General features: G+C 44.5%; 1 non-coding gene across 1 annotated transcript; it reads left to right on the top strand.

Moving 5' to 3' along the window:
- Positions 1 to 10,698: 10,698 nt before the first annotated feature.
- Positions 10,699 to 10,805, top strand: LOC141681525 (small nucleolar RNA R71). Its single transcript, XR_012558954.1, has one exon. It is a non-coding gene; the product is annotated as a small nucleolar RNA R71 (small nucleolar RNA).
- The last annotated feature ends 337 nt before the right edge of the window (positions 10,806 to 11,142 follow it).

Raw genomic sequence — 11,142 nt, 5'->3', positions numbered from 1 at the left:
ACACCGTAGTTGGTTCCACGAAACATGCTTGGGATTGGTCTTACCATAGCGTGACTCCCAAGGATTTTACTGATGTGGTGGCCACCCCTGATCTTGAGAGGATTAAGCTCATGGGAGCTCAGTCTCTGGTTTCGGTATGCCTTCTCTTTTTTGAACTTATTTTTCATTCTTGTAGCATTTTCTTGCCTTATATTTTGTTAATTGCTTTGTTCCAGTCTAACGCCTACTTTCAAGGCGCTGTGAGGCAAGCCGAATCGTGGAAGCGGGCTTCTGATAAGGCCGATAATGCCCTCAGGAGGCAACAGAAGAAGTATGCTACCCTGGAGAAGAAGCTCAAGCGCAAAGAGGAAGAACTCGGAGAGTCTAACGCCGAGCTGATGGTTGTAGTAAAATGAAGCCTTTTTCTGATATTCTACTATCTTTGCATGTGCCTTATCTCGCACTTCATCGATCAGATCCAGGGCTAACCTCTGCCCTTCCTCATTTTCTACAGCATTGAAAGTCTGAATCCTTGGAGAGGAATGCGATATCTCCACGGGAACTACTGCTTCTGCCCCATATGCCAACATGAAAGGAGTTGCTCCTGTCGTGACTCTACAGGTAGTCCTATAGGCCCATAATATTGGAAGTATCTCATCCACCCAATTATTTCTTGACTTCTCGATCCTCTTTTTTAGCCCATCCAGGATTATCCGATTTGGTACCTCTGCTTGCCCATTGGCTTGCGGGTGAGCCACAGAGGTGAATCGTAACTTAATTTCATTTTCTTCACAATACTTCTTGAATTCCTCATTGTTGAATTGTGTTCCATTGTCAGTGACGAGGATACGGGGAATTCCATATCGGCACATAATGTTTTCCCACAGGAATTGTGCAACCTGCTTAGTTGTGATTTTGGCCAAGGGTTTAGCTTCGATCCACTTGGTGAAATAATCAATGGCTACAATCAGAAATTTCCTTTGTGCCGTGGCCATAGGAAAAGGCCCTAGAATATCCATCCCCCACATGGCAAAGGGAATAGGCGAGTTGATAGAGGTCAGCATCTCGGGGGGTTGTCTAACAACTGGTGCATGCTTCTGACAGCGATCACACTTCTTCACATATTCTTTGGCATCAGCCATCATTTCTGGCCAATAGAAGCCTAAACGAGTTATCTTATGAGCCAAGGCCCTGCCCCCCAAGTGTTGTCCACAAATACCTTCATGCACTTCTTCAAGAGCCAAGCGTGCCTCATCGGGCCTGAGACACCTCAAGTAGGGAACCACGAAAGATCTTTTGTAAAGAATCCCATCTATCAAAGAGTACCTTAATGCCCGAACAGTTAACTTCCGTGCTTCAGTTGCATCACTTGGCAACCAACCGGTCTAAATGTGAGCCTTGATGGGATCAATCCATGATGTCCCCAAGCCTATGGGAGCCAGCAGCTTAACATCTATGCTTCATGTCTTCAAAACACGGAAGTACACACTTCCTGAACTTTCTTCAATCTCAGACGAAGCGAACTTTGATAGCGCATCTGCCTTAACATTTTCTTCCCTTGGAATGTGTTCAACATGGCACTCATTAAATTGGGTCATCACAGCCCTTACTAGGCGGACATACTTAGCCATCGTATCATCCCTTGCCTCAAATTCTCCCTTTACCTGGGATATGATCAGCTTCGAGTCTCCACGGACCTTTAAGTTTTTGACTCTAAGTGTCCCAGCTAGACCAAGGCCAGCTATCAGGGCTTCATACTCTGCCTCATTGTTTGTGGTTGGAAAATCTAGCTTCATAACATACTCAATTAAGAACCCATCAGGGCTTTGCAAAACCAACCCTGCTCCACTGGAATTTGTTTTTGATGCTCCATCAAAATAGAGAACCCAATATTCTTTCTCCTTGTCATTCTTCTCCCTGTTCTCATTGTCGACTCCCTTGTCTTGAGGTATGGTATCTTCCTGCCCCCCGACTTCTTGGTTGGGTATGGTACATTCCACCACGAAGTCAGCTAGTGCCTGGGCTTTTATGACCGTACGTGGCTTATACTTGAGATCGAACTCTCCCAACTCTATTGCCCACTTAATCAGTCTCCCACTTGCCTTGGGATTGTGAATGATATTTCTCAGTGGCTGATTTGTTAGCACTTCAATTTGGTGAGCTTGAAAATAAGGACGCAGCTTTCTTGAAGCCATTACCAAGGCTAAAGCGAATTTCTCAATGGCTGAATAATTCAACTCAGCACCATGCAAAATTTTGCTGACATAGTATACGGGTTTCTGGACTTTCAGTTCCTCCTTAACCAACACCGCGCTCAAGGCGCTCTCTGAAATAGCCAAGTACAAGAATAAAACTTCATTCAGAACTGGCTTGGCCAACAACGGGGCCTGGCCCATATACTTCTTTAATTCTTCAAATGCCTTCTGATTTTCCTCACTCCATACAAAGTCTTTGATGTTCTTTAGTGACTTGAAAAGTGACAAGCACTTGTCTCCTGACTTGGAGATGAATCGTCCTAACGCAGCAACCCTTCCTGTGAGCTTCTGAACATCCTTGACAGTTTTGGGGGGTTCCATGTCCAGGATTGCCTTTATTTTATCGGGGTTTGCCTCAATTCCCCTCTTCGAAACCATCAATCCCAAGAATTTTCCAGATCCTACTCCGAAAGCACACTTCGTCGGATTCAACATCATCTTGTGGTACCTCAGGACCTCAAAAGCTTCCCTTAAATGGGCTATATGATCAGTCTTTACTAGACTCTTGACTAACATGTCATCAACATAGACTTCCATAGTCTTACCAATAAGATACTTAAAAATTCTATTCACCAACCTTTGATAGGTGGCTCCTGCATTCTTGAGACCAAACGCCATAACAAGATAACAATAAACACCAAAGTCAGTGATAAATGATACCTTTGGAATGTCATCCTTATGCATTTTGATCTGGTTGTATCCGCTAAACCCATCCATGAAACTCAGCATCTCATGTCCAGCGGTAGCATTAATCAAAGTATCAATTCTAGGCAGCGGAAAACAGTCTTTGGGGCATGCATCATTTAGATCGGTGAAGTCTATACACATCCTCCACTTTCCATTAGCCTTCTTCACCATTACAGGGTTTGCTAACCACTCCGGAAATTGAATCTCCTCAATGAAACCAGCCTCTAAGAGCTTTTCCACTTCCTGCTTTATAGCCTCTTGTCTTTCCGGGGCAAAATTTCTTTTCTTTTGTTTCACTGTCTTCCGGCTTGGATCTACGTTTAGCTTGTGAGTAATTAACTCCGGGTCTATGCCTGGCATATCAGCTGCTGACCATGCAAACACATCACTATTTTCTTGCAAAAATTTCACTAACTTCCCTCTAAGGGGCTCCTCTAATGTGGCTCCAATGAAAGTCGTCCTCTCAGGATTCTCGGGGTCTAAAGGAACCGAAACCAATTCTTCTGCTGGCCTTCCTCTATTCTCATCATTTTCTCGAACATCCATATCTTCAATAGGAAGAACCTGCCCCCCGACTCCATCTGCCCTCAAAGAGGCCACATAACAGCTTCTAGCCATTTTTTGATCTCCTCTCTCTTCTCCAATCCCGTTTCGGGTGGGAAACTTCATGACTGAATGGTAGGAAGAGGGGACTGCCTTGAAGGCATGTATCCCTGTTCTCCCCATGATAGCATTATAAGTTGAACTAGCCTTTACCACCACGAAATCCAGCATCTGCGTTGCTTGCCTTGGCTCCGTACCTATGGTGGTTGGCAATTTGATTATCCCTTCCACAGGACATTCTACTCCAGCAAATCCATATATCGGCATGCCAGTTGGTGTTAACTGGGAGTCGTTATACCCCATCCTTAGAAAGGTGTCGTGGAGCAAGATATCCACAGAAGCACCATTATCCACAAGGACCCTCTTAACCGGGCTATTTCCTATTATTGGTGTTATGACCAGCGGGTCGTCATGGGGAAACTTCACACCCTCTAGGTCGGAATCATCAAAAGCCAATGTTACTTCTGTCCTGGCCCTCTTCGGGGCTTCTCCAACAATATGCATAACCTCTCTAGTATATGCCTTTCTGGAACTTTTGGACAATCCAGCAGCAGTTGGACCTCCAAAGATCGTGTTTATCACAGGCCCTCGAGGTCTCGGCCCTCCATAAATGGTGTTTATAATTGGTCCTCTAGGCTGGGGGTTTCGCCCCTGATCGTCTTGGTCCCTCCTACGATCTTCAAAGTTCTTCCTTCCATTATTATTTCTGTCCCCTCCATCTCCAGTATACTTGTTCAATCTTCCTTTTCGAATCAAAAACTCAATTTCATCTTTCAATTGCCTACACTCATCGGTGTCATGGCCAACATCTTTGTGAAACCTGCAATACTTGCCCTTATCTAGCTTGGCGGATCAGCCTTGGAGGGCTTAGGCCAGCGAATATCTCTGTCTTTCTCAATCTCCATCAAAATCTGACTTCTGGGAGCATTCAGCTTAGCGTATTCAGTGAACTTTTGCCCAGGTCCTCCCTTCTTGGGGGTTGAATCAGGGTTTTGTTCGGTTCTAGGATATTTATCCTTAGCGATATACTCCAAATCAGTTTTTCGTTTCTTGCCTCCAGTGGGCTCATTACTTACTACGGTCTTCCTCATACTTTCTTCAACCTTGATATACTTCCCTGCCCTCTCTTGGAGCTGCAACATGCTCTCAGGGGGTCGTTTGGCCAAAGACATCTTGAAAAACTCATCCCTAGTTCCTTGTTGCAGTGCTATCATGGCTACCTTATCATCAAGGTCTGGGACTTTTAAAGCCTCCTTTGTAAAACGATTCAGGTAATCTCTTAAGGATTCCTTAGCTCCCTGCACAAGACTCATAAGAGATGCTGAACTTTTCTCATGGACTCTTCCACTGATGAATTGCTTAATAAAAGCCTGACTTAATTCTCTGAACGATCCAATAGAATTTGGGGGTAGGCGACTGTACCATCTTTGAGCCATACCCGACAGGGTTTGAGGGAAGGCCCGACATTTTATAGGATCATTCACGGGTTGCAGCAGCAGTGCATTAGAGAATGTCCTAACATGATTAGCGGGGTCTCCCGTGCCATCATAGGCTTTGATAGTGGGCATCTTGAATTTCCTTGAGATATGGGCATTCATTATCTCTTCTGTGAAGGGTTGAGTTGGATCATCAGGATCTCCAAGGGGAAGGAGATTGCTTGGATCAGTTCTTGGGACAGCAGCCCTTCTTCTTACCGGACCATCCAGGTCTATGATAGGAGGAGGATTTCTCCCCCTAGGAGGTATGTGGGGTCTGGTGGCTTGGTGAGCCTCCAAATCACGCCTCAGCCTTTGGATTTCAGCCTCATGAGCCCTGATCCTTTCCTGCACTTCTTGGGGATTCGCTCCTGGGGTGCTTTGGGGGCGTTGCCTTCCATCGGCCATTGGCTCTTTTCCAGGACGCCTCCTTCTCGGGGCCACTTCATCATCCGAAGATTCGGAGTCTCTCTCAGTGTATGGACCAGAAAATTCCCGATCCTCAGGGATAGGATCCAAACCTCGTATATAGGGGGGCGACCGCCCTCGTGCTTCGCTTCGCCCAGCATATCCGCTTCCTCCAACCTTGAATCAGGGGAGTTGTCCCTTGTAGCTGGGGTTGAGTTGCCCCTGTCTGGGCTTCCTCCTGAGTAGATGCATAAGTTGAATGGGGAGGAACCTCCACGGTTGACGAAATCACCTGGGTTGTCTCTAATGGTGTTCCTTTCTCTAGAGCTCCAATTGTTCTCCGTGTTCTCGCCATGGTTGTTGTTGTGATTCCCACAGACGGCGCCAAATGTTACGGATAAAAAACTAAGGTTATTATTTGCTGTATTTATTACTAAGATTCGGGAGCTCAAGGCCTTTAATGGCTGCTCTCGTGTTTCGTGACTCAATCTGCCTTTACGATGCCTACGTATCTCTGTGAATTAGAGAATCAAGCAAAAAAACGTAGTTCTGATTTGTGGGGTGAGGCCCCTTATATAGATGTGGGAGTCCTTGAATTGGACTTGGTATAGGAGACTTGGTGGACAAGCCTCTGAATTAGGATAGACTTAGGAGTCCTAGGAAGTAGGAAGCTGATTCCTTATCCTTTTAGGTCCCCTTGAGGCTAATCTATAAGGATTTATATCCTTATCGGGACTCTTCTCAATAGCTGATTTTTCCCTTATTAATTAATTACGAAATTAATTAATAATCAGGGCTTTTGGGCCTTTTTTATTCCACCAGGCCTGATCTGGTCCATCAGGCTTAACCTTTCTGGTCTGAATATTATACATCTTATTATTGGGCCTATCAGCCCATTAATTATAAAATCAGGACTTATTTATCCCTATCAAGGTTCAATTTCTTCAATGCCCAGTAGGCCTTATGCTCAAGCTCCGCCGGTAGATGACATCCCTTACCGTACACCAACTGAAACGGTGACATCCCAAGTGGAGTTTTGTATGCTGTTCTGTAAGCCCAAACAGGTTCATCGAGCTTTAAAGACCAATCCTTCCTTGACGGACAAACAACCTTCTCTAGAATGCGCTTTATCTCTCTGTTAGACACTTCCGCTTGACCATTTGTTTGCGGATGATAGGCAGTAGCTACTCGATGATTCACATTATAACGCTGCATCATAGAAGTGAACTTACGGTTGCAGAAATGCGATCCTTCATCACTTATGATTACCCGAGGCGCTCCAAACCTTGTGAAAATTTGCTTATGAAGAAAATTTAGTACTACCTTTGCATCATTTATCGGTAAAGCTTTAACTTTGACCCATTTTGAGACATAATCGACTGCCAGCAAGATGTACTGATTATTGCAAGATGAGATAAAAGGCCCCATGAAATCGATTCCCCATACATCAAAGACCTCGACTTCAAGCATCACATTTAATGGCATCTCATCCTTCCTTGACAAATTTCCCACTCTTTGGCAACGATCACACCTTAAAACAAACTGATGAGCATCCTTGAACAAAGTAGGCCAGAAAAAACCTGCTTGCAGAATACGAGCTGCCGTCTTCTCACCTCCATAGTGTCCACCATAAACCGTGGAATGGCAGTCTCGTAATATCCCCTCCGTCTCACAGAACGGGATACATCTCCTGATGATCTGATCAGCTCCCTGTCTAAACAAATATGGTTCATCCCACATATACCACTTCACCTCATGCAGAAACTTCTTCTTTTGAGCGGATGTCAAATTAAGCGGCATTATATTGCTGACAAGATAGTTTACAATATCTGCAAACTATGGTTCTTCCTCCTGAATTGCAAACAACTGCTCATCCGGAAAAGATTCATTGATTAACGTCCTATCTTGTGAAGTAGAATCGGGATTCTCCAACCTAGAGAGATGGTCAGCTACTTGATTCTCGGTACCTTTTCTATCTTTGATCTCTAACTCAAATTCCTGAAGTAAAAGCACCCAATAAATGAGTCTCGGCTTCGAATCCTTCGTAGAAACCAGATAGCGAATAGCTGCATGATCAGTGAATACTGTTACTTTCGTACCAAGCAGATAAGATCGAAATTTCTCAAAGCCAAAGACTATAGCCAAAAGCTCCTTCTCAGTAGTGGTGTAGTTCAATTGGGCCCCATTTAAAGTCTTACTCGCATAGTAGACCACATGGAAGAGATTTTTCTTGCGCTGTCCCAGAACTGCACCTACCGCATAGTCACTCGCATCACACATCATCTCAAATGGTTCTGTCCAATCTGGTGCTGTAATAACTGGTGCCGTGATCAAATTCTCCTTGAGAGTCTCGAATGCTGCCAAACATTCATCATCAAATTTGAAAGGCACATCTTTCTCAAGTAAATTGCACAACGGCTTAGATATCTTTGAAAAGTCCTTGATGAATCGCCGATAAAAACCCGCATGACCGAGAAAACTACGGATTCCTTTCACCGAATTAGGTGGGGGAAGATTTTCAATGACTTCCCACCTTGGCCTTGTCCACCTCCAGACCTTTGCTAGAGACCTTATGCCCAAGGATAATGCCTTCACGCACCATAAAATGACATTTCTCCCAATTAAGCACCAAATTAGTTTTCACGCATCTTTTGAGTACGGCGCGCAGAATATTCAAACATTCATCATATGAGTGTCCAAAGACGGAGAAGTCATCCATGAACACTTCGACGTTATTTCCAATCATGTCAGAGAATATAGCCATCATACATCTCTGAAAGGTGGCCGGGGCACCACATAACCCAAACGAAACTCTACGAAAAGCAAATGTGCCAAATGGACAAGTGAAGGTAGTCTTTTCCTGATCCTCTGGTGCAATACAAATCTGATTATACCCGGAATAACCATCCAGAAGACAAAAATACTCATGTCCCGCCAATCTGTCATGCATTTGATCAATGAATGGGAGAGGGAAGTGATCCTTCCTTGTGGCTTTGTTCAATTTTCTATAATCCATGCATACTCTCCATCCTGTAACTGTTCGAGTAGGGATGAGCTCATTCTTTTGATTTGCGACCACAGTGATACCTCCTTTCTTAGGTACACATTGCACGGGGCTCACCCACGAGCTGTCAGAAATAGGATAAATGATGCATGCATCTAGCCATTTCAGAATTTCTTTCTTCACCACCTCCTTCATGATCGGGTTCAGTATTCTCTGCTGTTCCACAGTTGGCTTACTACCTTCCTCTAACAGAATTTTATGCATACAATATGAAGGACTTATCCCCTTGATGTCTGCTATGGTCCATCCTATAGCCGATTTGAATTCTCTCAAAATCCTTAAGAGCTTGTCTTCCTCACTACCTGAAAGGTCAGCTGAAATAATAACAGGTAACGTAGATGAATCACCTAAAAAAGCATACCTCAAGTGTTCAGGTAATGGTTTGAGCTCCAAGGTAGGTGCTTCCTCTATTGATGGTTTGAGCTTCCCTTCAGCATTCTTAAGGTCAGAAGTACCAAGAGATTCAAATGGTATGTCGAGCTTTCGCTTCCTTGGAGAAGCGTTCAGATATTGTAATTGCTCGTTGCTATCTTCATCATCGCTGTCAAAATCCCCCACTAAGGCCTTTTCCAATGCATCAGACATTAGCATGTGATCGAGTTCCGAAGTAACCGCAGAATCAATCACATCTACTTTTAAGCACTCCTCATCTTCTGTAGGGAATTTCATTGCCTTGAATACGTTGAAGGTCACATCCTGATCTTGGACCCGCATAGTAAGTTCCCCTTTTTGCACATCTATCAAGGTACGGCCAGTAGCCAAGAAAGGCCTCCCCAAGATTATGGGAATCTTCTTATCTTCCTCAAAATCCAGAATAACAAAATCAGCAGGAAAGAAGAGCTTATCCACCTTGACGAGCACATCCTCAACTATGCCCCTTGGGTAAGTAATGGAACGGTCCGCCAATTGTAGCGACATGTATGTGGGTTTTGGATCAGGCAGATCCAGCTTTTTAAAGATCGACAACGGCATCAGATTAATGCTTGCTCCCAAATCACAAAGGCACTTGTCAAAAGTTAGATTGCCAATGGTGCAAGGAATGGTGAAGCTTCCTGGATCTTTCAGTTTTGGTGGTAACTTTTGCTGCAGAACAGCGCTGCATTCTTCCGTGAGAGCAACGGTTTCAAGGTCATCCAGTTTCACCTTCCTTGAAAGAATAGTCTTCATAAACTTCGCATAACTAGGCATTTGTTCCAGCGCCTCAGCGAAAGGTATATTGATGTGAAGTTTCTTGAACACCTCCAAAAACTTCCCGAACTGTCTATCCAGCTTTTGTTGCTGCAATCTCTTAGGAAAAGGTGGTGGAGGATAGAGCTGTTTCTCCCCTGTATTAGCCTCAGGCAGAGTGTGTTCAACAGTAGTCTTCTTTGGTTCCACCACTTTCTCCTTTTGCTTAGATTCTTCATCTCTAACTTCAGCTTCGACTTCTTTTGCCTTTTCAGTATCAGCTACTTTTCCAGACCTTAAGGTAATAGCCTTGACTTGCTCTTTAGCTTCCTTCCTGCCTGGTACTTCCGTGTCACTGGGAAGAGTGCCAGGTTGACGATTGAGCACTGCATTGGCTAATTGACCGATTTGATTTTCCAAGGTCTTGATAGAAACCGCCTGACTCTTGCACAACAGCTTAAGTTCCTCAAAATCAGCACTAGTAGGTGCAGCTGCACTTCCCTGTTGAGGATATGATTGCCTTGTAGCATACTGCTGTGGTTGCTGGAATCCAGGTGGGTTAAACTGTTTACTCACTCCTTGCTGATATGGTGGCTGAATAGCATTCTGATTATTTCCCCAGCTGAAATTTGGATGATTTCTGTTGTTAGGATGATAGGTCGCTGGCACAGGCTGCTGTTGTCGCTGATAATTATTCACATACTGAACAGATTCGTTGACAAGAGAACACTGATCCGTAGCATGAGAACCTGCACAAAGCTCACAAACCATAGCTATTTGATTAACTCCATACGTAGCCAAAGAATCAACCTTCATTGATAGCGCTTGGAGCTGGGCTGCAATAGCGGTGGCTGCATCAACTTCCCGAATACCTGCTACCTTGCCTGACGTCATCCTCTGAGTTGGGTTTTGATGCTCATTTGCAGCCATCGTCTCGATAAGATTATACACCTCAGTATAGCTTTTAGCCCATAAGGCGCCTCCAGCTGCTGCATCAAGCATGGGCCGAGATTGGGCCCCCAAACCATTATAAAAACCAGTAATTACCATCCAATCCGGCATTCCATGATGTGGACATTTTCTCAACATTTCCTTGTAGCGTTCCCAAGCCTCGCACATAGATTCTGTAGGTTGCTGCGCAAACTGAGTAAGAGCACTCCTCATAGCAGCAGTCCTTGCCATTGGATAAAACTTCACCAGAAACTTTTGCGCAAGATCTTGCCACGTAGTGATGGACCCAGCTGGTTCAGAATGTAACCAGTCTTTAGCCTTATCCCTCAGTGAGAATGGGAAAAGCCTCAACTTGATAGCCTCATCAGTCACGCCATTATACTTAAAAGTGCTGCAGATCTCGACAAAATTCCTTATGTGCATGTTGGGGTCTTCAGTTGCCGCTCCTCCAAAAGAAACAGAATTCTGCACCATCTGAATAGTGCTCGGCTTGATTTCAAAGGTGTTAGCTTGAATAGCCGGATGAAGGATGCTTGACTGAATATCATCAATT

The sequence above is a fragment of the Apium graveolens genome, chromosome 8 (genome assembly GCF_009905375.1).
Source record: "Apium graveolens cultivar Ventura chromosome 8, ASM990537v1, whole genome shotgun sequence".
In the NCBI taxonomy this organism is placed as follows: domain Eukaryota; kingdom Viridiplantae; phylum Streptophyta; class Magnoliopsida; order Apiales; family Apiaceae; genus Apium; species Apium graveolens.
Note: the sequence above shows the minus strand (reverse complement) of the source record. Positions and strands in the feature narration are given on the sequence as shown.